Genomic DNA, 25,931 nt, shown 5'->3' with positions numbered 1-25,931 from the left:
GGCAGACACTGAACACTGTGCCACCACAGAACCCTGACAGGCTCAGACTCCCAGCCACTCACTTATATGTTAGTGTACAGTCCCCTGAGGAACACAATTTGCTTCTATTTGGTGCCACTAATGAGCAGAAACCCTCTCTAACACAATTCAGAAGAGCTTGTCTTTCAGAAAAACGCTGGGAAAGGAAATTAGCAAGGCCCTGGAAATTAAACTAATGACCGCACTAACAAACCTTCATGTTCCTGAGCCAATCACATGATGCCTCCGTTGCTCTCCACCAATGAAGTAAGAATCATGGAAGCCACTGATGTAGTTCTATAGCCTGCTCTAGAATTTGGACTGTACTTAATATGAGCCAGGATATATTATTTCTGTGTCTCTATGTGCTGACCTATAAAATGGGGATGCAGGTAATGAGGTCTTCCAAAACATATGGTGACAACTAGAAGAAATCAAACAAATCTACTGCTAGCTACAATGTTGCCACTAAGAGCCATTCAAAACATTAGATTCGATAATGGTGGTGGTGATTATAATGATGATAATTGGGAGGAAGGATGATTATCAGAGTTATCATGGCAAATATTATTGCCTGATAAATTTTTCTTATAGGATTTTTTTTCCTAGAATGAGTCAGCTAATGACAATGATAAGATGGATGACAGCTAGGCACAGTCTACCTCCATCACCTGGGCCATAGGCCACCCACAGCTGGGTTACTGATGGATGAATAGTCACCGTCCATCTACAAAGGACCAGAGCAAGAAGCCTGCAGCTGTTCTTCATTGTCTGATCTATTTCAGGGTCAGTAGGACCAGACCACTGTTGGAAAGCCACTGCTATGCCAGGGTGGGATGGCCCAGCCATCAGCCAGGCACATCCATATCAATCTAAAGCATTGGAAGCCTATATCTCACCAGCACAACAATGTTCATCACAGCACAATTTGTCATAGCTAAAATATGGAGCCAACCCAGGTGCCCCTCAGTAGACGAATGGATCAGGAAAATGTGGTATATATACACAATGGAATTTTATGCCTCTATCAGAAAGAATGGCATTGCCCCATTCGTAAGGAAATGGAAGGACTTGGAAAAAATTATACTAAGTGAAGTGAGCCAGACCCAAAGAAACATGGACTCTATAGTCTCCCTCAGAGGGAATAATTAGCACAGGTTTAGGCTAGTCACAGCAGAGGATCACAAGAGCCTAATAGCTATGCCCCTATGAACACATAAGATGATGCTAAGTAAAATGAACTCCATGTTAGGGAAACGAGTGTTATATCACTGTTGTAATCACTTTCAACATGCCATGTGAAACCGTAACTTCTATTGTTGATGGTCCTCTTGTATCCCCTTCCTCTGGTTGTATCTGCACTATCTCTGTATCTTATATGAGAAAATTGGAAACTGTATATACTGGTATTAGAACTAGGAAAGTGAAAGGGAATACCAAAATTGAGAGACACAGGATAAAAAGACAAATGACTACAAAAGCAATACTTGCAAAACTGTTTGGTGTAAACCAAGTGAACAACTCATGGGGGGAGAGGAAAGGGGGAAGGGGAAGGGGGAATGAGGGAGGAGGTAACAAACAGTACAAGAAATGTATCCAATGCCTAACGTGTGAAACTTAACCTCTCTGTACATCACTTTGACAATAAATAAGAAAAAAAATAAAACCTAATACACACACAAAAAAAGAAAGAAAGCCTATATCTCACAGACTTCCTTTTGGATCACTTTGGCAGTAAAGGATCTGCGACCTCATATTCATCTCAGGGTTAGGTATTTTAGCACAGTAGACAAACTATGATTCTCAAAACTTGAACTAACTAGTGTCTCCCGATGGTGAGAACCAGAAATGTCGCCTTCCCACTCCAGACTTTCAGAACCAGGCTTTGCTCTGGCAATCTTCCTGGACAGCGTTTTATAGATCCTTAGACGCATTGAGGTTTGAAAAGTCCCATTGGTCAGAAGGGAGAGGAGGGAAGGAATGGGCAACAGATATTCTCTACTTCCTTCAATAGCAAACTCTTAAAAGACCCTTAGCTCTGGCCTAGCTCAGGGAGAATTTCTAAACTGTGGTATCATAGGGATTGCTTATCGCCAAACCAAATTCATCTTTGCACGCGTTCTCTCTCTCTCTCTCTCTCTCTCTCTCTCTCTCTCTCTCTCTCTCTCTCTCTCTTTCCTGTAGGATATGCAAAATCCTCTGAGTCCAAGGACTCCCTTACTCCTAATCTAAGCTAGTCATCCATGAATCTTCCTTTAGCTCAGATATTTCAACATGTGCATAGGTTGGGGCAGGTCATAAAACCTTTGCCTCAGTTCCTTTCCTTTCACAACGAGCATAATCAGATCCCTCTCAGAATGGCTCTGTACAGATATGATGAGATGATATAGTTGCCCCAAGTTGCAATTCAGGAGGAGCTCAGAAAAGGAAAGCAGTGGTGCATGGGCCACTGCAAAAATTGTATCCTCAAAACTTAAGAGCAGAGAGCAATGTATTATTATACCTTGTGAGTCCTCTCCCCTCCCAGTTACAAACTTTAAAAAAATGTGTATTTCCACTCTGGGAAACTTTTGCTTTCTCATACATTCAGATTGGCCCCTCTTGAGATTCGTTGAGACCAGGTAACTAACTGTGTATCTCTCTTTGGAGCCTCATCTCTAGCGCTATGTTGGGTCTTTAAGCACATAAACTAATAGTAATTATAATAACTACTAATAGTAATTATAATAACTATAAGCATTTTGTATTCTAAACTGTTTACAAGTGATTACAGTCAAAACCAATCATTGAAAATACCAATGTTTCCTGTACCGGTTTAAGAAACAGAAACACATTGCTGTTTTGAGTGTTACTAGCAGGATTTTCTAACATTCATTTTGTTTTGTTGTTGTTTTCAGACAGAGTCTCACAATATAGACCAAATTGGTCTTACACTAACAATTCTCCTGACTCAGACTCCCCAATGCTGGGTTGACAAATATGTACTGCCATTCCTAATAGCATCTCCAAATCTTAAGGATATATGCATATTTGACTCAAATTCCATTTTCACTTTATCATAAACAAAGAAAAGTAAATGATTAAATTTAATCAGCTTCATTATTTCTAATAAGCAAAATGTTAGGCATAATTCCATATCCAGCAGTAGAATTCTATCTAGTATGTAGTTTATCCATACAACTGAACATCATGCAATTATGAAAAATGTTTTGGGGAGCAGGAATTATGGATTTTCCCCATGATTTTGCTCATCTTGAATTTATCTTTCTTTTTGTCTTAATGTTATTGCAACCAGAAAGAAAGTAAACATTTTTTTAAGTAGCCCCACAGACTTGCACTTGGGGAGTACAAATTCTTCAATGAAGCTGTATTTCTTCAAGTCAGGAGCACTCCCTGCTTGTTCTTATACTTTTAAACACCTTGCTTTGGCTCTGAGCTTGGCCCCTTCCTCTTCTCCTTTGCCCCTAGATTAAGGTTGAGAGGGAGGCAGTCTGGGTACTGACCACCCTCAGCTGAAGAAGGGTTGCCATAGTTACAGGCCTAGTTTGGGTTACTCATTTGATTAGAAAGAAAGGCCTCAGTCATTCCCAGGTTATGACAGTTGAAGAGATTTTAGCTGCTGGCTGGGGCCTACCGGCCCTCGCTCCTCCAGTCTTCCTCTCCTTTGTGCCTACACCATGACAGCCAGGATCACCACAGATGATAGCAAGAGGCCACATTGTTTCATGTAACAATACCGGGAAGCAAAAGTGTTCTGAGCTGATGTCTAGGCTAATGCTTTCATTCCTCATTACTTTAACCTCTGTTTCCTGATGAGACTCTTCCAGAGGAGGAGTTCCCCATCCCCGATTTATGATTTCCTCAATTTGGCCAGCCTAGGCCATAAACTAGACAGAGGACCGGCTGTTCAGCATCCAAGCTCAGATAAGGTTGTCAGGATCCAGGATGGAGGGGCTTGACTTGAATGTCTAGCATCTTGCCAGCCCAGCATCCTGCCCCGCGGGTTAGCTCAGCCTCCCTTCAATTTGCCTGATCATACTTAGAGAGGAAAAGTGATCTTAAGAAGGAGAAAAGTGGGCTGGGGATATGGCCTAGTGGCAAGAGTGCTTGCCTTGTATACATGAGGCCCTGGGTTCGATTCCCCAGCACCACATATACAGAAAATGGCCAGAAGTGGCGCTGTGGCTCAAGTGGCAGAGTGCTAGCCTTGAGCAAGAAGAAGCCAGTGACAGTGCTCAGGCCCTGAGTCCAAGGCCCAGGACTGGCCAAAAAAAAAAAACAAAAACAAAAACAAAGAAGGAGAAAAGTAGAAAAAGATATTTGGCCTGTCTGGAATAAGATGCAATGAGACCATCCTGTGTTGGTCAAAGGAGAGAAAGGCATTCATTTCAGCTTCCCAGAGCCAGAATGGCTGTACTGAGCCTCTGTTTCCCTATCTGTGAGGTGTGGAAATAGTTCAGCCTGGAGACCTCTGACCTCGCCAGTTTCTTGACCTACAATCCCAGCACACTGGGATGATGGAGTGTTGTGTTGGGTGACAGCAGCTAGTTTCCTTTTTGGGTCTAGCTTACAGATTCCTAATGAGAGAACGTTCCTGGGGATGGGGGTATGGCACCCTCAAACCACGTGCTCACCAGAAATAAGAGAAAGGAAGAATGGCCATTCCCTCTCAAGAGTGCAGACCTCAGACTTCCCAGTGTGCCCTCAGCCCCTGCCAAGAGCTGTGGTGTCATTTCCTCGGGGAAGGCTGGTGCCCAAGGAGTGAAGATTGCATCCAGTGAAGAAAATGTCTCAAGACTCAAAAGCCACCCATGGAGGTAGGCACACACACTGCTCCTACGGGCAGAGGTGAGGGAGTGTGGGCCTTGCGTGCTTCTAGAAGGATCTGTGCAAGGGGAAGGGACTCTTTCCCTCCTTGGGGCTCTGCCTTCCTCCTGGGCCCCTCAACCCCATACTCCTCACACCTGTTTCCACAAGCGCAGAGCCTCACACCTGAGCCAGGTGCTTTTGGAAACCTGAGACTGGAATTCTAGGCAATGCTTTCAATGATCAATTTGTTTCTCTGCCCCCCGACCCCCCACGGCGGCTCATGCCCCTGAACTCAGCTACTCAGGAGGCAGAGATCAGGGGGACTGCCTTCGGTGTCGGAGCCAAAAGTTCAAGACTCCTTCTTCATGAAAAACTGCACACAGTGGTATACAGCTATGAGAGAAAGGAAAGCCGGAGGATCAAGATTCAGCACCAGACCCAACAGGAAAAACAAACCAACAAAAACCCCACAAGTAAGACATAAAGGAGGGAGCCTGCTGAGATGGTTGTGTGTCTGCTCTGCTAGCCTGAATCTCTGATTATAGACACCAGAATGTCAATCATCATCATCACCACCACCACCACCACCATCACCATGTTCTCTTCTGGCTACAAATATAACCTGAAGTTTAGCAGGTTAACATGACCTAAATGCTAGACAGCTGAGTGTTTATTTCATGGTCTTTGATCCTGCTTCCTGAATCACTGCCCATTGTTCTTCCCATAAAACTCTCATGTGAAATGTAAAATCCAGCCTCTGTAGTCAGATAATCAGATATTTAACTATTAACAGAGAGGTAATTAATTCCCAACCCACTTTCCAAGCAGTTTTCGGTTTTCTAAGAACGTCTTTCTTAAAGTCACAGTGTCCCAAACCCTGAGCAAAAGGCTGTACCCTAATCTAGCTTTCTCTGGTGGTGACATGCTCTTGACCCATGAAAATACGTCTTGACCCATGAAAATACGTTTCACCATCAGCAACCTGTGAGTGATTGGGCTCCGGGCCTGACCCTTTCCCCTGTGGCCTTCAGAGAGAGGCAGGATGTTCCTTGTGACTCCCCCACCCTCTTTAGTCTCTGGTTTGGAGACACCCAAGGCCCTCCCACTTCCTGGAATTTCCTCTCTGCTCTTATTAAAAGCCAAGGCACTGAGGGTGCCTCTGTGGACACTGTCCACAGAGCAGAGATCGTATCCTGACAGGCCGAGGGGGCACAGTGTTGCTCCCTAGGCCATGGGACCCCCAATTTTCCCAAGCCCCCTTCCTATAGGAGGCAATACAGCCAAGTGAGTGAGAGCATAAGTTCTGAAATGAGATTTACACTGGCTTGGCCAAGTGGAGTATTGAGTAAATCCCGGTGTTCTCACTTGTAATTTTTCTGATGACCTCATGGATGGATTAAGTAGAGGAACAGACCATACACAGCAAGGTGCCTGGCACAGAATGACAGTCAATAACCAGCAGAGCTTTATAATGGGGACTGCAGCTGCAGTCAAGATTATAAACTCAATGAGATGAATGTTGTGTGAACCCAGAGGCGCAAACTGCTGTTGCTATGGAAACCAGAGGGACAGGTTAAAGGATGCCACCTGCCCAGGTTTCTAAGGATTCCTGAATTGACAGCTCCGGATCTATGTATGCACAAGGATATAGGGCAGGCAAGCACTCAAGGGGATGCTGAAGCTCCCGCTGGTGCCTGGAAAGAAAAAAAGAAAGTTAACCTGGGGTAAGGACAATATGTTTGTGGATCCACTGGGTGACATCAGTGGTTCTGTTCTAAAAGCATTCAGGGCAGAACCTTTGGCCTCTGGATTGGCCTTGTCCAAAAGAATTAGAATGTACCATGCATATGTCATTTGCAAACTTTCCAGCAGAGGCATTTATTTTTTTTTGTTCAGTTTTTTTTTTTTTTTTTTGGTCATGAGGCTTGAACTGTGGGCCTGAGCACTGTCCCTGAGCATTTCAGCTCAAGGCTAGCACTCTACCACTTGAGCCACAGTGTCACTTCCTAAGCAGAGGCATTTAAAAGTAAAAGCGGGGGTGTGGGCTGGGGAATCTGGCTCAGTAGTAGAGTATTCACCTTGCACGCGCAAGGCCTTGGCTGGCTTTGATCCCAAGCACCATGAGTAAAATGAAAGAAAGTAAAAGCATCCCAGGGTACACAGCTGACAAAACATGAGCTCAAGGACTACAAGGACAGCCAGGCCATGGGATGCCCTTGGAAGGAGGAGAAGGTGGCTACAATCCCACCTTTGGCATCAGGCCCCTGTGGCTAATATTGGGATCCTACTTCCTTATAGAAAGGGTTCTTTAAGTGATCACTGACAATTCCCAAGAGAAGTGCATACATTAAACACACTTGGAAGGAAGTCATGGAATGGATGGTATTCAACCATTAGTATGCCCTTGAGCTCTGGGACCGAAGGCTCTCTCCTGAGCTCAAGAGGTTACCCCGAGACTCTGCCAAGTGTTAGCTGTGAAATGAAAGGGCGTTCTTTAATCTCTTCTTCCAATAGCAGTTATAACTTCTTCACAGGGTCACTGCAAGATTAAATGCAACACTGCAAACAGCGCTGCTATGCACATGGTAAATTCTGTGTCGTGTTCTCCACGGTGACCATGTAGAAGGCCTCCTGTGAGGGTCTGGCACAGGGACTTTGGTTGCTGCCTTGGAAGCTGTACTTTGAGTGCCATTAGCTTGTTGAAATATCAGATTACCAGGAGGAGGGTGGGTATGGGATGCCGACAGCTAATTATGGTAGCCTTGTTAAGAGAGAGGTTAAGGAACTTTGCCCTTTCCTTTCCCTATCTTAGTGGCAAGAGAAACTTCAGCATCAGCTCTGCCAAGTGGGAAGCCAAAGGTCACAGCTTTCCTCTTGTGCCTGCATGCCATGCAACCTCTGTCCTGCAATTCTGCCAACTGGGGGGAGAGTTTCTTTCTGACCCATCGTGCTGAGTGGGCATGAATGAAGTCAGCCCACACTCTACGACCCTGCTCTTATTTCCTCTTGGCCCATGTTGTCTGACTTGGATCAGAGGTCAAACTAGCCTAAAACCCTTCTTAAATACATGAACTCATATTTTACACACACATGTGTATACTCACACACACACGCACACACACATACCTCTTAAAAAATCCCATCTCTTATCATTTCCCTCATCCAAGATGCTTAGGGTAAACGTCATTTTCTTACTGTTCCATATTCCGATTCCAGTGAAATACTCTAAGAGAGATAAACTGAGGTTTAACATGAGTGGTCTAGATTCTGAAAGCATGTGTTTATTAGAAAGGAAAAAATTTTATTTCCTTTTATAAAGACTTCACTAGGTTCAGTGTTGTGAATTCTGAAAATATCCTCAAAATTATTTTTCCTTTGTGGTAATGAGGATTCTATAGAATCTCTCTTTCTGTGCCAGTACTGTGGCTAAACCAGGGCTCATGCACTCATTTGGGTTTTTCGCTCAAAGCTGGTGCTCTACCACCTCCACTTCCAGTTTTTTGCTGGTTCATTGAATGTAAGAGTCTTATGACTTTTTCTGCTCCAGCTGGCTCAGAACCTGAAGCCTCAGATTTCAGCCACCTCAGTAGCCAGGATTGCAGGCATGAGCTACTAGTGCCCGGCTTCCATAAAATATTTTAATAACATTTGATGCCTTGCAGGAGCCATTTCCTCAACCTATTCTGCAACAGCTCTGTGCCTCAAAGGAGATTTACTGTGAATCACTGGGCATAGGAATATAGCCTCTCTCTCTCTCTCTCTCTCTCTCTCTCTCTCTCTCTCTCTCTCTCTGTGTGTGTGTGTGTGTGTGTGTGTGTGTGTGTTTGGTCCCAGGGCTTGCATTTAGGGCCTGGGTGCTGACCCTGATCTTTTATGCTCCAGGCTAACACACTACCACTTGAGCCAAGGCTCCATGCTAGCTTTTTTTTCTTTTTGAGGGGAAGAAAACTTCATGGACTTTGCTGCCCCGGCTGGCTTCAGATCACAATCCACAGATCTCAGCTCCCTGAGTAGCTAGAATTATAAACATGAGCCACTGGTGCCCAGCTAGCCTGATATTCTGGAAGACAACATAACTCATCTGAGCTTCTCTTTTTCTTTCAAATTGCATCAAATTGCAAACTACCATCTAGTTGATTGCAAATGTCAGATGAAGTCCTTATCTTGGGACCTGGCTCCTATCCATCTTTGCAAGTTTGGATATTGAAACTATTGTTCCAACACACACCTGATAGGTGTGCTAAGAGGCAGCCAGGAAGAGTTAGAAACAGGGAGTCACTGTGTCAATGCATGATGGGTTATGGAAATTTGGTCTGTTTAAATTTTTTCCTCACAGCATTCAAAAAAAAAAAAAAAAACCAAACCTATGGGAAAGGAAATCTGCTTTCTGCTTCTGACAAGCTGCTGGCCCTCATCCTAAGCAGAGTCCTCACTGTTTCTAGGCTATGTTATAAGACTCTGATCATCTAGATTTGCTGTGTACTCAATGACTAGTTCCTTTATTGCTAAAGCAAGAGATAGGGACTACACACCAACCCATCCGAGCAGGCATGAGAGCTTGTCAGAATTAAAACTGTCAAGACTCGTCATACCTCAGACCCTTACCTGTGAATGACCTAAAATATGAAGGTTTGTGTTTTCTAAGGGCTCAGGTCTAGGGGGATTTAAAAAAAAACTAATATTGGATTTTAAATGTATGTGGTTGTGAGGGGGAAGGAAGGAGCAAAAGGTGTTGCTTAACTCGTGTTTTTGTTTTTTTCTTAGCTGTCCTGGATTTAAACTGGAGCTCAACAAAGATAAGGGACAGTGCCTAGCCCTGAGTTAAAGCCCCAGGACCAGCAATACCTGGAATACCTACCTCCAAGCCTCTTAGAGGTAAGAAAATAAACTCCTGAATAGTTAAACCATGTTAAGTGCTTGCAACCAAACACATCTCTGATGTAGAAAATGTATCAGAATGATCCTAAAGTAATTCACAAATTATGCAAATGAAATAAAATTCAAAGCTTTGTATTTGGAAGAAGCTAGCATATTGTAGATGCATACTTTCTTTGCTATAATCTGGCTTTCTTTATTCCTCAGTCCATGGCATTAAATATGTCTGGTAGCTTGTGCTTTACATTAAATATTTTTAATCTTGGTCTTAAATATAAAAAAGATAAGAGGAAAAAAAAACTGGGGCTCACACATGCCAGGGAGGCACATCACCTCTTGAGCCATTTCTCCAGCCCTAACACACTTTATTTAAGAGAAATGTCATAGGAGACAAAGGTTTATCAAGAGCTGGTGTAGCCTGCTTAGGACACAGGAAGCCTGTATTCCGGATTTACCATTCTCTCTAATCTCTCTAAACCAACACATCTTCTCAGCTGGCTGCTTCCACTCATGAGTTCTCAGATGCCCTTAGGAACAAAATAAGAGCTGGGGGCTGGGAATATGGCCTAGTGGTAGAGTGCTTGCCTCATATACATGAAGCCCTGGGTTCGATTCCCCAGCACCACATATGTAGAAAATGGCCAGAAGTGGCGCTGTGGCTCAAGTGGCAGAGTGCTAGCCTTGAGCAAAAAAAGAAGTCAGGGACTGTACCCAGGCCCGGAGTTTAAGGCCCAGGACAGGCCAAAAAAAAAAAAAAAAAAAAAAAAAAAGAGCTGGGCACTGCTGGCTTGTGTCTCTAATTTTAGCTACTCACTTGGCTGAGATCTGAAGATGACAATTTGAAGCTAGCTTGAAAACAACCATCCATGATTTTCTTATTTCCAATTAACCATCAGAAGGCCAGAAGAAGGGGTGTGGCTCTCAAGTGGTATGTGCCAGTCTTGAGCAAAAAAGACAAGAGTACAAGGTCCAGAGTTCAAGCCCTTATATTAGCATGTATGTGCACCAACACACACACACACACACACACAAACACACATACACACACACAATAACAGTGGTTAAGGCAGGTATTCTCTGTACCCGAGGCCATTGGGATTGTCTAGCTGTATGACTTGGAGTTATGTTACTATAAATGAGAAATACACAGTGCACAGTACTACTTCCTTGTTTTACCAAAGAATTTCTCTGGCAATTGGCATACTAGAGTACATAATGAATTCAACGCTGTGTAAAGTTGTCTTCCTAACTATGAGGTCACCATACCCAAGACCATCACAAGCACAGTCCCTTGAGACATTCAGCCTCTGGGTCCATTCAGGCAAGGGCAACTGTTTGAAGGAATAATTCTCCCACTGTGCTATAGTGGTTGTTCCCCCTGAAAAAAAGAAGCATCCGCATAACCAAGATGCCAACTCAGGCTTGCCAAATCCAAAACTCTGGCGTGGGTCCAGCAAATGAGATTGCTACAAGCTCTCTGAGGGATTATGACACTGGAACTTGGGAATCTCTGGCTCTGCACATGTTGATGTTTGGCAAGTTTGGCCTCAGAATGTGTTCAGTGAGTTACAACTTAACACAGCTTAGCTTTAATCCATGTCATATATCCCTACCTCCCACTGAATGGTGTCCCCTTTAGTTACTTTTCAGAGGCCATTTTCTTTCTAGTAGTAAGGAAGAGTTAGAGCTCTGTAGCAAGAGGTGTCTACAAGTTATTGTTCCTAGGACCTAGAGGAGAACTGTCCTGAGGATATTTCTATGCTAAAGTTCTAGTGACTGTACACCAGAGTCAACAGGAAGTGATAGTGACTTTAACACTAGCTACCTGATAAGTGCAGTAAGACAGAACCTAATGCAGAATTTCATCCAATTTCTGCAGGCCTGGTACACAGATAACACACAAGCGTTGCCAGTCTGTTGGTGGTTGAATGCACCACAGAGGGACGAGGCTACAGCAGGGGTCCTCTTGGCCTTGCATCAGGGATGGCTGTGTCAGTTAAGGGATGTCCTCCACCTGGAAAAGTCATACCATCGGCCTCATGTGTATAATAGGAGCTGCCCCTATAATCTGCAGAGCCTCTTTCATCTCCCATCATCTCTGGCTAGAGAATGGTGACTAGTAACTTCCGCATGAACAGAGAGAGAAAGTAATCTGAGCCATAAGGCAAGCACTGCACTGCTTCTCCGTTGCCTTTGTAATTTGCTTGATTCTGACTGGGCCCACGATGCTGCCTTCTCAGTACTACCCAGTAAGGCTGGCTAGCCTCTCAGTCTAGACCCCAGACTTGAGGTTGATTCGGCTATCTGGTTGTCTTAGAAATGTCTTCATCTTGAAGGGGAGACTGGCCCTTCTAGAAGAAAGTTGGTTCCCAAATGCAGACCTCTGCTCAGTGCAAGTCTTAAAATTAAGGTTTCAAGAGGCACTTCAATGTTTTCCTCACTCCAAAGAGCACCTTTTCCAGCTTGTTACCTACATTTCGCTCTTCTTATCTGTTCCAAAGAATATGCCAAAAAAAAAAAAAGCAGATGCAAAGACCTGCCCATGCCTACCTCTTTGCCCTGAAGTCTGCGCTCTATAAAAGGTTCATCCTGTCAAATGTTAGCTTTCAGAACTGAGGGCTGCCTTTTCCTCCTCCCTCCCCACTAAACCCATTGCCTAACAATCTCACCTTAACCTTTTGCCAAATTCTACACTTCTGTCAGAGGTGACTATGAGTGTTTGAACAGGTAACTTTTACCTTTGCACCTCTATTGCAACAGGTCCAAAGGTTTCAAGCAAGCTGGTTAGACACTATAGGACACACAGTAGCCAAGTGCCACAACTGGAGGAAGAGCAGGTACAGCTGAATGTAGTGCTGGCTAGTACATCTGGCTGTGCAGAGAGAGTTTCCTAGACCCAGGAAGTGGGAGAGTTCTTACAAGGTAAGCCAATATAATACTACGTGCTCTGTTTTATGCCTACAAGAGAGTGGGGGTGAGCTGGTGTGGGGGAAAAAAGGTGGCATAAATGTCTATTCTCAGCCTAAGACTCTTTTATAAGTCACTTGATGAGTAGTAATCTCACATTCCTTGTGAGGAATCAAAGAAAAAAATAATCAGTTGGAAAAGGGGTAAGTGAAACCACCTGAATGCTAGCAAGTAAAGGAATTGAAAGAGAATGTTAATTCCACTGGAGAGGGGGGAACATAAAACTTGTAAAGGTTAAAGATGGAAATGAGATGTAGCATTTCCTCATCTTCCACTCAGAATTTTCTCAATCTGGTTACTGAGACTACACAGCTGCTGAGAACAGTGGTTCCCATTGGAAGAGACAAAGGAGTCTTTAGCAGATGATAGTAGGGGCTGGAGATTTACATGATGTATTATTGGCTTACCACCCTCAAATATATATGTAGCATCATTCTATTTCAAAGTAATGCATCTCTGAGCTGGTCAACAGCTAGAAGGTAAGATGGCTAGAAGTTGAATCCTGATCAGTCATCGCTAAGCCTGCTCTGCAACACAGAATCCTTTTGTGTTGTCAAATCCTTCTTTTGTTCTCTAAAATCTTGTGTCACTCATGTGCAGGTAGGATCACATAGAACAAACTGGTGAGATTGTGAAATAGCCAGGACTTTTTGATCTTGAGTCGTCAGTTCCAGAGAATAGTAATAATAATAATAATAATAATAATAATAATAATAATAATGCCTCCTCTTCTTTTAGCCTTTCCTCTATACTTAGGCAGGAAGACAGCACACACACACATCACACACACACACACACACACATACACACATACACACACACATGAGAGAGAGGGAGAGAGAGAGAGAAACTCAGAAGGATTAGAGAGATTGAAGTTTGACACACATTCTGGTATTCTCTGAATGTTCTCTGAAGGAACTTGTCACTTGGGGAAGCTGAGCTCCTGAAATGAAATAAAAGCCAAGGCTTCCTCCAGCTCTGAGAAACCCCAGAAGATGGAATGCCAGGTCCTGTCATTTATCCTTCTCCCAGGTCCAACACTTCTCAGAGACTGTGGCCCAGCTGGCCCTGCCCTTTTTAGCTGGAAGCTAAGGACCTCCTCTTTACTGAGAGAACAAATCCTAATCTAACTCTAGCAGAGTCAAGTTCACTCTGCACTTCCTGTGAGCTCAGGCAGGGATCAAGCCTGGGAGAGTTCTTAAGTCCAGGCAGTGTCTGTAGAGTTGGAGTGGGGAAGTGGGAAAGGGCAGGAAAAATACATGATTTCTGCTTCCAGATCTGAGAACGGCAGCTCCCATGTTCCTGTGAGTCCACAGCCTTTAGGTAAATCAGATAAATGTGGCAATACCAGGCGATGGAACACATATACTTGTGTGAGAGGAGGGGCTGACATGTTAGAGGGAAAGGAGCCCTCTCAGGCTCATGGCCCAAGCCGCTTTGGGCTCTGTGAGAAATGCTTTGGGGCAGAGGCAGACAGGCCTGGGGACTGGAGAGAAGGAGGAGGATGTGATCTCAGGATGGCCCTGAGGGCGGAGGTCCTTCCTCACTGGACTTTCCCGTCCTGTGAATTTAGCAGGGAATAGCGTCACCTCTGCTGCTATGACATGAGAGTGCGGGACCTGGAGTTGCTTTTAGTGCTTTTGTTTGGTCGGTTGGTTGGTTGTTTTTACCCTGGTTGAGAGATTGTTGGACCCAGGAGGGCTGGGTGGAGACACCCGAGCAAGCTGGCTTTCCTGTGAACCCTGAGGGGCTGGGGTTAAAGGCTTTGCAAAAGAGCCAGAGTAGATTTGGCCGCTCCTCTCCTCCTGGTCAGACTACTTCCACTTTCAGTTGTGAAAGAAAAAGCAGGAAGTGAAGTCCCCGGAGCAGGACCACGTTTGAGAGCCGAGCCATGGCCTGATCCAGGACAGCTCAGCTCCCAGCAGGGCACATTGTGGACACCCCGAGCCAGGCTCTCTGCCTGTATGGATGCTCTGAAGCTACCCTGTCCCAGGGCTGCGAAGAGAGGGACAAGGGCTCTCGTACCAGGAAGAACTCAGAGCCAGGAAGCCCCATTCGCTGGAAGCCTAAGGCACTCACAAGGCAGGGTAAGAGGACTGTCCACGGGGAGGGGGTGTTACTCAGCCAGGGTTGTTGTGAATTTGTGACACAGACATCCTGACTCCTAATTTTAACAAAGCAGCTGGGGAAGTTAAGCTTGCTGTGTCCCACGTGCTTGTCTCTCTCTCTCTCTCTCTCTCTCTCTCTCTCTCTCTCTCTCTCTGTGTGTGTGTGTGTGTGTGTGTGTGTGTGTGTGTGTGTGTGTGCACGCATTTCAACTTCTCTCTCCCACTTATGGCTCCTCAGACACTCCAAGGGCCACCTGAAAATCCCTAGTTCAGGCAGGCTGAGGGAAAGGATGAATCCGAGGCAAAGATGGCTCTTTCTCTCACTTCTCCGGAGCAGGGGGACTTCCACAGAGATCAACTTTGTGGGCCTGACAAAGCTCCACGTGGTGGCCCCGGTGCTTGTCTGCAGTCTTCAGGGTACACTGATTCCCTGATGGTAAGAGTTGATTTGTAATTTGAACAGACCCAGAACCTTTTCTGAACAAAGCTGGGTACCTTTCCAATGGTAAGGTCACAGGCAACCCTTAAGAAAGCCTGGAAGGATTTTAGGGAACTGAGCCTTTGGAAAAGGCTCTGCAGTTGGGGCTTGGTACCTTGTATGGGGTGCCAACTTTTGTTGTGATGGTTTCATTTAAAGAGTGGGATTGACTATAAAAAGTCCAGCTTCTAGGTAATTGCTATTTTATAACAACTAGGATAAAATACTGAAAAAATAAGATAAAACAAAAACCTGAAGTCACTCCATAGAGCCTTCTCCTTGTGAAGTGACAGGTGTTTCAGATAAATACAGAATCTATCTCGGGGGAAATATGATATTTTAAAAAAAATATGGGTACCACATATGTGCCTGGCCCAGTGAAAGGAGTAAAAACACAAATAAACTAAGAGTCATAAATTCAAGTGTTTATGAATGAATAGGTTGATGGTATCTGATGGGCTGATGATGATGAGAGAATAGGGAAATTCATACTGGGCACACTCCAGAGAAACACGTTTAGTTTAAGAAAAAAAAAATACTGACAAAGTGGCTGAGATCTGAAGACCGTGGTTGGAAGCCAGCCCTGGCAGGAAAGCCCATGAGACTCTCATTTGAAGTTAACCAGAAAAAAAATCCCAAAGTAAAGCTGTGGCTCAAATAGTAGAGCACTATCTTTAAAAAACAAACAAACAACAAAAACAAAAACTTAGGGACAAAGCCCAGCTCCTGTGTTCAAGCCCCAGGAGTAGCACAAAAAACAACAACAACAAAAAGAAAACACTGAGCCCAGCTCATGCCTGGCCTGTAAACCTAGCACCACAGGAGGCTGAGACCTAAGAATGGAGTTTCAAAGCCAGGCCCCTCTTATCTCCAATTAACTGCCCCCAGAAAGCAGGAAATGGAGTTGTTGCTAAAATGGTAGAGTATTAGGCTTGAGCACAAAGGCTCAAGTATGGTGTGGAAGTCCTGAGTTCAAGTCCCGGGACTGGCACCAAAAAAAAAACCCAAACAAAAAACAAATATCTAGACCAAACAGTGTTTCAGCCATGCATTTGAGTAGGTCCTAACCTAAAGGAGTCTTTTCTCCACAGCTGTACAATAACTCTTTAAGGCAATATCAGTTACCATTTCACACTTGAGAGTATTGTACATGTAGAAACATAGGGAAAAAGCTATGGTTGGAGACAAGGAAGAAGAAGAAGAAAAAAGCCAATGAAGTACCTACAGGTACATAGTAGCTACTCATGCTTAATCACCATATTGTAGTTGAGAAAGTAACAAGGCTCAGAGAGGTGAAGCAACTTCCCCAAAGTCACAAAGCAACAGCCAGTTGTAAAACTTAGAAGCTGTAGGCAGCCTGAGGTTAAAAAGATGTTCATCCACTCATATGTGAGATTAACTTTCCTCCAGACTTCTTAGACATTTTAATTCATATAAAGGTACTTATGCTAGGCACTGGTGATTCACATCTGTAATTATAGCTACTCAGGAGACTTGAGATCTATGGAGGCTGAGATCTGAGGATCATCATTTGAGGCTAGCCCAGGCAAGAAACTTGGAAGACTCTTATCTCCAATTAACTACCAAAAAGCCAGAAGCAGAGCTGTGGCTCAAGTAGTAGAGTGCTAGCTCTGAGCAAAAATGCTGAAACATACTGCCCAGGCCTTTAGTTCAAGCCCCAATCCTGGCACACACACACACACACACACACACACACACACACACACACACACACCCCTAGACATTGAATATTTGGGTTTACATTCTTTTCATATGATTTTCTGAACATTTTAATACGGTGTTTTGAATACCTTTTGATAATTAAAAAGTCCTATGAAGTAGCTTTTTTGTTTGGTAAATGAAGAAAGTGACGTTTAAAAATACAGTAATTACACTAAATGCCCTATGATTAGATTGAATTAGAATTTGAACTCTGGCTAATTTGTTTCCAAAAGCAATCAGCACCTCCATTTCTGATGAGTCTAGTTTAGTGCATAGGCCGAAAATCCTTCCATCTCGAATCTGTAAAACAAAAAGCAGCTTGGCCATTTGCAGAGGCTGGGGTCAGCATAGGAGGTGGAGTACAAATGTTTAATGGGCACACATTTTTGTTTGGGGATGGTATGAAAATGCTTTGGAATTTGATGGGGTTGTGTGACATTGTGAATGTACAAAATGCACTGAGTTGTTCACTTTAAAATGGTTCGTTTTTGTTGCTTTTATATGCATTGCACCTTTAAAAAGCGAAAGGAAAAAAAATACCTTCCAGGGCTGGGAATATGGCCTAGTGGCAAGAGTGCTTGCCTCCTACACATGAAGCTCTCGGTTCGATTCCCCAGCACCACATATATGGAAAACAGCCAGAAGGGGTGCTTTGGCTCAGGTGGCAGAGTGCTAGCCTTGAGCTGGAAGAAGCCAGGGATGGTGCTCAGGCCCTGAGTCCAAGGCCCAGAACTGGCACAAAAAAAAAAACAAAAAACAAACAAACAAAAACCTTCCAGGCAGATGCATTTCCAGACCAGAATTCAGAGACTGTTTTCAGAAACCAACAGTTTATAGCCTGCTCTGTCTATCTCCCATGGCTGGCCAGTAGATGAGCTGAGCTTTGGTCAGGTACCACCGGGAGGTGACTCTCAAGTTTGGCCACATTCTGTAGGATTGGTGTGACCCCAACAGCCATGGCCTCAGCCATAACAATTCACACTTCATTGTGCTGTGAGTGCATTCAAGTCTGTTCCCCCCTCCCCCCCACCTGTGACCTGGTATCCTGAGATCAGAAATAGACTGTTTGTTAGCTCTTTTCTGTGGCACAGGACCTGACCCTTCCTAGGTTCTCTGTTCCTGGTATGTCAATAAACATAGGAGTTCATGGGGTTTGGAAGGTCAGATAGCCCATGCTCTACTATTGTAGATCTCCGAGTCTTCTAGGGTCATTCTATTCTAAGCACTGTGGTGTTTTGAGTGGCTTGTGGGAGGAAGAGAAGAGAGGGTTGAGTCAAAGATAGACCATGTCTCTTTCAACTTCAACATTCTGTTTAAGTAACAATGAGGAGTTATAGCCAGGTGCTAATAATGCAGGCCTGTCATCTGAGCTACTTAGGAAGCAGAGATCCAGAGGATCACGGTGTGGACCTAACCCAAGTAGGAAAGTCTGTGAGACTCCAGCTCCAAAATAACTCACAAAAAGACAGGCTGAAGTGAAGGCATGGCTCAAGTGGTAGAATACCAGCTAAGCAAGCAAGTTGAGCAAGTGCTGGAATGATAATAATAGTTACTATTATTAAGAAAAAGAAAAATGGGGAGTTATGAATACCTTCACATGTAACTGGTGACTGGAATGAAGACTTATGATCACATCCTTTCTTTTTTTTTTTTTTCCTTTTGTCGGTTCTGGGGCTTGAACTCTGGGCCTGAGTGCCATACCTGAGCACTTCAGCTCAATACTAATGCTCTACCATTTGAGCCACACAGACACTTCCAGTTTTCTGGTGGATAATTGTGGATAAGAGTCTCAGAGACTCTCCTGCTGGACTGGCTTTGAACTGAGATGCCCAGATCTCATCCTCCTGAATAGCTAGGATTACAAGCAGGAGCCACCAGAGCCCGGGCAATCATATCCTTTCTTTTGGGACATCTTATAACAGAACATCTGATATGGATAAGGACTTGAAAAATAAAGTAATGAGAAGGAAAGAAAGCTGCTCTTCCTGAGGACTTCTCAGGGGCTGAAGAGTGCAGCAGATATGGCAGACGGTTCTTGTCTGTGTGTGCTTTGAGAGAAACCAATGCTCAGTAGCATTAAATAACTGTTCTCTGGACAAATCACCTGGAAAATGGTAGTTTTGCTGCCCTGGCATCTGAGGAGGCAATAACCTTAATAATAACCTTTGTACCAGGCACCAGTGGCTCATACCTGTAATCCTAACTACTGTAGGAGGCTGAGATCTGTGGATCATGGTTCAAAGCCAGCCCAGGCAGGAAAGTCTATGAGACTTTGATCTCTAATTAGCCACAAAAAGCCAGAAGTGGAGCTGTGGCTCAAGTGGTAAAGTGCTAGCCTTGAACACAAAAGCTCAGGGGCAGGGCCCAAACACTGAGTTCAAGCCCCAGGTCAACTCCCCCACTCTCCCACAAAAAGTTTGCCTTTGCAAATGAGGATATTGGCAATGAAGCTTCCTGATTGTACCTTGGGTCTGTTGGCTTTTGACCATTGGTCTAGCTAGGTAGTACGAGAGCTGATTCTGCAGAGAACTGGGACAGGAAGGCCTCTTTCACAACCTTTTGCGTCACCCAGTCTTTATTCTGGCAAGGGTGATAGGGACCTAGTACTTTGTCCAGCCTATCTATCTTTTTACATCCCCTCTTATCAAGTCCAGTGGACTTGTGATATTCATTCTCCTTATTCTCTCATGATTCACTTGGTCAGCAAGAGGTTTGAGATGCCCTTAGGGAGTGTTCACCTGGACAAGGCTTTCCACAGAACAGGGCTGTAGGATGATGATGGTTTGAAGTGCAGTGGTAGATCAAGATTGGCTATATCAACCTAAGTGCCAATGGATTTGTCACTCCCTGTTGCTGCCCTGTGGTTGGTGCCACACTGTCCTAAGGAATTGAGTGAGTTGACTCTGAGTATTTGACTTCACAGGGGATGGGTTATTAAATACTACTCTCTCCCACTGGTCAAGGCCTGGTCCCCTCTAGTGTCTCAGTGAGTCAGATGGACTCCAATGGTTCAGTAATGGCACCAATCTCCAATAGAAATACCTTTTCACAGTTTCTCACCTAAATTCCCATCCCCTACTCCCCTTATACCGCCAGCTACATCCAGGTACTTCCCGCCTTCCATTTAGGCCCATCCAACTTAATGTAGTCATGATCTTTTCAGTGAAAAAGTGGATTCAAAACAACAGTTGAAAAAAAAAACATAGAGACAGGGAGTAAGGCTGGAACCAGGATTGGGTCTTAGCAGCCATGGGCTTCATTGGTAGGATCATCATTTCTGATTACTCCTGGCAAAGAGATCATTGGCAACATTGCCAGGAGAGCAAGGATCATACATCCTTGGGTCTCTATGCTCCATAAAGATATTTTAATCAACTCCAGTCTATACTAGCCTCTCCCTTCTTCAAATGGATGAACACATCCTACACACTGAACCATTTTGCATGTGTTTTCATGTTACATAGACTCATAAGACACTAAAGGACAGCAATCATATTTTCTAAGTGCCTACTTCTCAGTTCCTGGTATAGTATCAGGCATGAGTCCAAGACTTTGTTTGCCTTATTAAAAGTAATTATAAAGGTAAGTGGAAGCCAGGCTCACACCTGTAATCCTACCTACTCAAGAGGCTGAGATCTGAGGATGATGGCTTAAAGCCAGCCTAGGTAAGTCTGTGGCACTCTTATCTCCAATCAACCACCAAAAGCCAGAAATGGAGCTGTGGCTCAAGTGAGCCTCAGTACCAGCACACACACACACACACACACACACACACTCCACAGAGTACATGAAAAGCTCAGAGAATAAGCATATCCTTTGTGATGCACATTCTTCTGTCTATCAATGGCTTCCAAAGCTGGTTATATCCCATAGGGAATTTGTCTCAAAGTATTGTGGTTGCACGAGGGAACTTATTCTATAACTAGAATATGGTACATGTTCAGATACCCAAGTTCTCAGTGGACCTTGGCCTCACGCAGATTAGACTGCTGAGTGTTGCTCGTGGTATGAAGCCCTTGGCTATGGCATTCTGCAGGAAGATACTGTCGCAGGAAGTATGATGGACTTTGTGACTCTCCACATACAGGAGCACATTGTGTTCCTTGTGGGCTGAATTCTTCAGTGGGTTTCCTTCTATAGACTCCCCTCCCTCCATGCCTTTCTCTGAATTTGTGCCAACAGTGACCAAAGGAAGAGATTCCCACTGTACCCCAGGGTCTGTGCCAGGCATGCTAGAGTCCAAAGGCTCATCGGGACGCATATGAAGTGATCACAGCCCATAGCTCAGTCTGTGGTCACAGAGGGATTCATTGAGTCACAGCGTGCCTGGCTGAGACTCAGCCAGAGGAAAGATCTGATGCTGTTCCATGTCTCCCAGCCTTCTTATGTCATTAGGCAGGAAAGGTATCATCAGTGGATATTCCTTGAAAATCCTGATTCACCTACAGTATTTGCTTCTACTCAGGGATGCCAACCCAAGCCCAAAACTCACCTTTCTACTACCAGCTGTTCTCCAACTTGGATAAGCCAGATACACCCATGTTCTAGGATGAGAGAAATGTGGGACGGTGCGGTCACTTTGGGTCCCCCTCTTCTAATTATTTAAACAACCTAATTGAATCTTTCTGTGGTATGGAAGTTACTATTCAGCTACCTCCTGGAGTTTTCGTGAGGCTCCTTTTGGCAAGGCGAGCTTCATGCTCTGCCACATGGGGTGTGCCTGCGTGGTCTTTCTGGAGGCAACAAGAAGCCATTTTCTAATCTACTTGGGGACAGCTCCAGTGTTTGTGCTTCTGTGTACCCTGGACCAGGTTCCCAGGGGAGGAGAGGAAGCCGTGCCTGGTCATGTGGTACATGCGCGGTGGTGGCCTGAGCACACCGGGCACTGGGGAGTGGCTAGGAAGCAATCGAGACAGGCTCACATGTCAGACTCTTTTCCTAGGTATTTGGAGTCAGTGTTGAACCACACAGATATTCCCAGCCCTGAGACTTTACCTTTGTTCTGGTTTCTTATCTGCTAGAGAAATGAATGTGTTCCACTCTCAGAGCTGCAGTTTTAAGCCGGATTACCAGGCCTGGAATGGGCCACAGGGAGCACATAGTTTGGGGGCCAGGAGAGCTGCACTTGCAAAGACAAGCCTGGGGTGTATTCCTGGGTGTGTTCCCAAGCAATGCACCAACAGGGCGGGGGGGGGGGGGGGGGCGGCGACGGGAAGGAGCACAGCTTCCTAAGATAGCTTCCTGAGGTAGAGGTGGGATAATAAAAAGCCCTACATATTATTGTTTGCTAAACCAAGCAAAATCCATGCTTCAGATGAAACTGTCAACCCAGTGAGATGGATTCCCTTCCTAATTAAAATTCTCCTTCTTTACTCTATCCTCAAGTCCTTTTTTTCCTTACTCAATTTTTCAAAAATGCCGTTTGTTGTTCCATGGTGTTATAACAATCTGGTCATTGTTTAGGCATGTTGCCCAACTCCCCAGTAGAAACTAATCCCGGAAGGGCAAGGTTTCACAGCTAAATCCTCAGCACCAGAAATGACATCTGTCAAGTCCTTCAAGGTGTTTTGGTTCAATGCTTGGATATTCCAAAACTTTCTGAAAAATCCATTTCTAATACCTCCTCTTTCATCCATCTTTTCCTGACAGGATTACTGTTTTATAAACACAAATGCATGTAAAGTTCATCACAATTGAAAGCATGCTACACAACCTTGCCCACTTACTTAGCAATAGATTGTAGAGTTGTTTTCATACATGTTTTCATTCATTATCTGCTATGAGTTTCATTATGTTCAAGTGCTATGTGTAACCAAGCCTATGTACCTAAGAAGGCTTTCCTAGGCTCTTCAATAAAAAATTAAGCTTTAATGATGAAAAACTTAATATCTAAGACTTGATATTATGTGGTAAGCACCACAATTATATTTAGAGCATTATGAGAAAGACACTGCTATTGTTATTTTACAAAGGAGATGCCTCTTGATGGAGGGTAGATTAATTGCCCAGTTCACAAAGAAGATAGCTAAGATTACTTTGGCTCAACACAAATCCTCAATGTTTTATGAATCACTTGTGACAAATTCAATTGAGCTGATGGTTCCTCTAGGATAAATGGATAGGAGAATCATTAGGCCAAAAGGCATACATTTAAATGGTGGCAGAGCAAAATGAGCAAGGCCTAAGAGGCTGACTTTAAAGTGTTTCAAGTGTTCTTTTTTCAGGAAATCCGATCCTTGCCTGACTGGCATGTTTGATTGTTTTCCCTCATTTATCTTTGGACTTTGTGTTTGGTATCTTTTCTGAAAGGCAGTTAAAATAATTATGTAATCAAACTTGACACTTCTGTTCCTAGATTGCAGTTGCATATCTATCTTGAGTCTTACTCATACCAATGTTATAAAATTTTTTCTCTAATACTTTCTTCCTAAATATCCTTATGGGCCAGGCACTGGTGGCTCATGCCTAGAATCCTAGCTACTTAGGAAGCTGAGATAGGAGGAGAGTAGTCAAAGCTGGCCAAAGCAGAAAAGCCCATGAGACGATTATCTTCAATTAACCAGCAAAAAGCCAGAAGCAGAGTCGTGGCTCAAGTGGTAGAGTGTCAGTCAGCCTCCAGTGAAGGTGAGGAGGAGCGTGGGGAGTGAAGCAAGAGTATGAGGCCCAGAGTTCGAGTCCCAGTACTGGTACACACACACACACACACACACACACACACACACACACACACTCCTTATGGTTTTTGTGGTTTCATATTTAAGTCTTTTAAACGTATTTAAGCTAAGTATTTACCTAAAAGTCTTTATTAAGTATTTTAATAAGTCTCCAACTTATTTTTGTTTAAGTGTGACAGTAGTCAGCTTTTATGTATTGTGTCTCTGAATGGCTAGCCAGTTGTCCCAATATCTCATAACTAAAAAATAATCTATGTTGCCTTGAAATACAATTGTGTGTATGACTATAGCTTGTACTGGGTTTATTTTAGGATTATTGTATTAAGTAGGCTGGTCTGTTTATGACCAGTAGAAAATGTCTACAGCACAATAATAATTATTCAAATGTGGACATGTTTACTTCTTTGTATCCTACCCAATTGCTGGTTTTGTTTGTTTTGCCAGTCCTGGGGCTTGGGACTTGGCACCCCTGAGCACTGTCCCTGGCTTCTTTTTGCTCAAGGCTAGCACTCTACCTCTTGAGCCACAGCACCACTTCCAGCTTTTTCTGTTTATGTGGTGCTGAGGAATCGAACCCAGGGTTTCATGCATGCTAGGCAAGCACTTTACTGCTAAGCCACATTTCCAACTGTTATTTTTTTGTTTCATCACTTTTGTGTACTTTTCACATAGTTTTAGTTCCCAAGAAAATCCTGTTGGTCTTGATTAGGGTTGCATCAGATATATTGACAGGTAAGATGTAGGACTTTCCGTATCTCAGACCTTCTTATGTGCTATAAGTCTCAACTTTTTACACGGATTTTGTACATTTATGCTTTTATTTTTGCTAATGAGAATGACATTTTTTCCATACTTTCATACTTACATCTTGTATAGAACAAGAAAATCACTGGTGATCAGGGTAGTTATTTTGGTGTCTGGTTACTTCTCAGCTCTCATTTGGACTTTTTGCTCAAGGCACTCCACTCTATGAGCCCCAGCTCCATTTCTGACTTTTTGCTGGTTCATTAGAGATAAGAGTCTCTCACATTTGTCCACTCAAGCTGGCTTCGAACTTGAATTCTCAGATCTCAGCCTCTTGAGTAGCTAGGATTATAGGTGTGAGTCATCAGCACTTGGCTGCCCTGAATTCTATGATGGAGTCATTGTGGTCAATCAAGCTGTCTTCTCTTTACCTAGAAGAAACATACATGTGATGCAAAGGAGTAAACTGGTGTTAGAAAAGGTGAAGTACCATGGCACACTAGGCCTCTGAGGAAATTGGGTGAAGGATATGGCAATAGGCACTACTTGGCTCACATTAACTATAAGTTAAGGAAGGACAAGATTGTCATACCTCTTCAGGTATGCTCATAAGGTGATTGGCTTACAATGTGGTTAAGGACAAAGTTGAAGGTGGCAGAATTTTAAGGAAAATCACATTAGGTTTGAAATGAGAATCCCAGCCCACTAAACAGAACTTTATATACTTTTATATACTTCTAAATAGTACATTGGCCTTTTTGAGGTCATTAAGTGTTGTAATCATGTGTGCCATAGTCTCTAGGACAGAGTGAGGGCATAGGAAAGAATGTGTTTACTAGCTGTCAGAACTTAGGGACTCTTGGTTTCCCTGTTAATGAGCTTTCTGTCACCACAGGATGAGCCCATACATGTCAGAGAATAGAGAAACCAATTAAGCTCCAACAAACTTGTGCCACTTTTCTACACAGTAGATTTTTTTAAGTTTATAATTGCAATTTATATATCATTATTGCACCGAAAATAATTAGCTCTCTAGGCAAGAAAAAAAGCAGAGATGGCTTGCTTTATTTTCATTACAATTCCAGAAACAGGAGATAACAATAATTTATGTCTTAGCTAGATTCTCTCCACACTTAACAATGCAGTTGTTTTCATTTCAATTCATTTAAGTGTGGAGGAGGAGACTTACCCTCAATGGTCTATGTGTGTTAGAAACATACCATCCACAATCCTCAATTCATTATCTTACCAAAATGACCATCTTAATTCATCTCAATATTGGCCACAGTGATTTTTGTTTTCTTTTCTTTTTGAGACAGGGTTTTGCTGTATAGCCCAGGCTGGCCTTGGATTCACTATATAACTCAGGCTGGTCTTGAAGTCATAATCCTGCTGCCTTAGCTTCTGTAGTGCTGGAATTACAGGGGCAGCACAGCCCCATAACTAGACAGAATAAGTTTTACTATATTTGGGGGGGGGGTTACTGAAATTTGAACTCAGGGCCTTGTACTCTTGCTTGGCTTTTTGTTTGAAGGC

General features: G+C 43.8%; 1 protein-coding gene across 1 annotated transcript in view; it reads left to right on the top strand.

The window, feature by feature from the left end:
* The first annotated feature begins 14,295 nt into the window (after positions 1-14,295).
* The window catches only part of Acsl5 (acyl-CoA synthetase long chain family member 5), a 46,977-nt gene continuing 35,341 nt past the window's right edge, over positions 14,296-25,931 (top strand). The window contains exon 1 of the mRNA XM_048338264.1: positions 14,296-14,756. The gene's annotated coding sequence lies outside the window, so the exon portion shown is untranslated. The remainder of the gene's footprint in view (positions 14,757-25,931) is intronic.

Source organism: Perognathus longimembris, chromosome 2 (genome assembly GCF_023159225.1).
Source record: "Perognathus longimembris pacificus isolate PPM17 chromosome 2, ASM2315922v1, whole genome shotgun sequence".
Classification (NCBI taxonomy): Eukaryota; Metazoa; Chordata; class Mammalia; order Rodentia; family Heteromyidae; genus Perognathus; species Perognathus longimembris.
This window is presented reverse-complemented; position numbering and strand designations above follow the sequence as displayed.